A 2876-nucleotide genomic window follows, 5' to 3' on the forward strand; every position below is an offset into this window, starting at 1 on the left:
AACCCACGCGCCTGCCGTTCCGGGCCTCGTCGGGGCGCACCGATTTCCGCATCCGGCCCCGGGCGTTTCCGGTCTGAACAGGGCACGTCCGGGAGGGTGTACCGCAGACCTCCACGTGTGGGAAAATGGGATTCAGCAGAGAATGAGTTCCCCCATCCTTCCATCCATAAACCACTCTTCCCAGCTGTTCCCCCACCACCCGCTGGCCTCATGTCTACCTTACTCCTCAATCTGGATTTTGGGGAACCTCCTCCCAAAAAGACATTAGAGGGAAATGCCAGACACCAAAATTTTGTCCGGAAGCGGCGGCTCTGGGAACTGAGAGGCTTTCTAAATAAAAAGATCCAGCCCCCTGGCAAGGCTCGTAAGTTGCAGGCAGAAGCTTTTTGAAGAAAGGGCAAACTCCCAGCGTGGATGGCACTTGGAAGATCCCTCCCTTCCCCCCAAAGAGGAAGACAGCTGCCTCCAGCGGTGAGTCAGAGCAGTCCCCAGACAAGAAAGCTAGAGTGCCTTGGCGAACCCCTGCCCCTTCCAAGAAGGCTGATTCTGTTGCAGCTAAAGTAGATGGGCTCGGGGAGTTCCAGAGTGTCCTTCCGGAGATTAAGAGTCTTCCCACTCGCTCCCAGAAAAAGGGCCCCCAGAAGAAATCCTCCCAGAAGAACCCTGTCCAGAAGAATGCCTCACAGAACTCTAACCCAAGCTCCCTCGGAGAATAAGTGCTCCGGAGCATCCCGGCAGTTGCCAAGGAAGATGGTGGCGATCGACTGCGAGAGGGTGGACACAGGACCCAAGGGGTCAGTTCCTTGGCTCGATGTAGCATTGCCAGCCACAGTGGAGATGTACTCGGCGACGAGTACATTCTCCCCCCCCTCCCGCCGCATTGTGGACACCAGGTGGAGTGGTATCTGGAAGCAACACAGGGTGAAGGCTACACCCTACAAGATGGCTCGTGGCCAGATCCTGAAGATACAGGGAAGATGGTGGGACACGCCATCCACAACGACTTCAAAGCGCTTTCAGGCCTTTCAGCCCAGGTCCCTCGCCCGTGACACTCCCCACATTCCCGTCCTCAGCCGGAAGGCGGACTGCCCTGAGAACCGGAGAATGCCACACCGTGTCTCGGAGGCATCTCACCAAGAAGCTGCTAAACCGGGACATCCAGGTTGGGAAAAGTGGACATGCCTCAGTGGAAGATGCCCAGGCCACCATGGAGCTGTACAAGATGGTTGAGGTTGAGTGGGAAGGGCACCTTATCCAGAATCCCCCGCAAGACTAGCAACAGTGAGGACGCAGAGGCTGTCCCAGGAGAACCAGGGCAGGGGACCAATGGACAGGGGTTCCAGCTCCACGTCTCGGGAAGCTGGGATTGGTGTGGGGAGAGAGGCTCTACCCCAGACTTAATATTAGTTGAAATTCCACCTCAGCTGTTGTGTCCTGTGCCTGGTTAAGTCTCTCGTGGAGGGGAGATGCCTCTGTGTCAAAACCCAGCCCTGGGCCAATGACCTCTCAAATGGGTGCTAACCACAGGTCCCAGGGTGCTTTGCACCAGTCAAGCTTTTCAGCTTTCAAGAGGCAGGGCATACTGGGAATGCCGTTTCCCAAACTGCCTTATCACTAGGGTGGCCCTATGTCTCATTTTATGCCTTTTGTTCTTAAGTAAGTAACACAGCCGTTTCTCTCTCAGAAGTATCCTGGGTGGACAACAAATTGTATGGTCCCAATACATATCACAGACTCTGCTTTTGGACTCAGAGTCTGCAAGTAGCCTGTGCCTGTATATGGCCTGTTCTTCCCACCTTGACTTCCAAAGGACAAGCAAGAATGAGCTCTCTTAAGAGTCCAGGCAGCAGAGGCAAGAGTCCAGCTTGGAAATCAGTTTTGCAAATTTAGGTTATCAGTCTTTCCTAAGGTAACAGAGTGTTTATTTACTTTAGGTCCCACTTGGAAGATTAAAAAAGAATTTATGAAGCGTTATCATGGTTTTTAGTCTTTTACCTTGCTAAACCCAGCTTCTAAAAACTCAGATTATTCTCTTGATAACTTTTTATAATAAAAAACTAATTGTCTAAAAAAGAAAAACAAACACAAAAAGGAAAACAGGCAGACTCTTCTAATCTTCTAATTACAGCAGCCCTGTGAGGCACCTGTTACAGTGTCTACTTTACCAGTGAGGAACTGAGGCTGGGAGTATTTCAATGGTCTCCCAAGGTCTCACAGCTAACAAATGGCATCGTTAAGGCTAACGTGCAGTCCTCTGACTCCCAAGTACAATACTCTTTCCGCCAACGTAATGTTATTCAAGTGTTTGTTTGGAAATGTTTAAAGCAGCATGAGACTATTACTCAAACACAAATTTTTTTCTTTTTATATTACAATCAGTCATAATATGCAAATATTCCATACAGGGTTGCGATTATAGTATATAGACATCATTTTGTCTTCACTTGTTTTTCCCATTAGCATGGTTATATAATGATCTCCATGCTGCCATTATCATTACTTGAGTCAGGGTGTCACTCTGTTGCCCAGGCTGGAGCACAGTGGTACGATCATGGCTCACCACAGCCTCTACACTCTGGGCTCAGGCAATCCTCCCACCTCGGTCTCCCAAGCAGTTGGGACTACAGGCATGCGCCACCAGATTCAGCTTATTTTTTATAGAGATAAAGTCTCACTATGTGCCCAGGTTGGTCTCAAACTCCTGGGCTCAAGCGATCCTCCCGCCTCAGCCTCCCAAAGTGCCGGGATTATAAGTGTAAGTCTCCATGCCCGACCCTCTAATTATTATTTTATGTACATCCCATTTATTAGAGCATAATTAACCTAACCATTTCTCTACTATTAACATTTAAGTTGTTTCTGTTTGGAGGTCTATT

The 2876-nt window shown here is 49.6% G+C and overlaps 1 pseudogene; it reads left to right on the top strand.

Annotated features, from left to right (window-relative positions):
* Positions 1 to 210: 210 nt before the first annotated feature.
* On the top strand, positions 211 to 1276 carry LOC103251418 (annotated as a pseudogene).
* The last annotated feature ends 1600 nt before the right edge of the window (positions 1277 to 2876 follow it).

Source organism: Carlito syrichta, unplaced genomic scaffold (assembly GCF_000164805.1).
Source record: "Carlito syrichta isolate Samal-C Ts95f unplaced genomic scaffold, Tarsius_syrichta-2.0.1 Scaffold142887, whole genome shotgun sequence".
Lineage (NCBI taxonomy): Eukaryota > Metazoa > Chordata > Mammalia > Primates > Tarsiidae > Carlito > Carlito syrichta.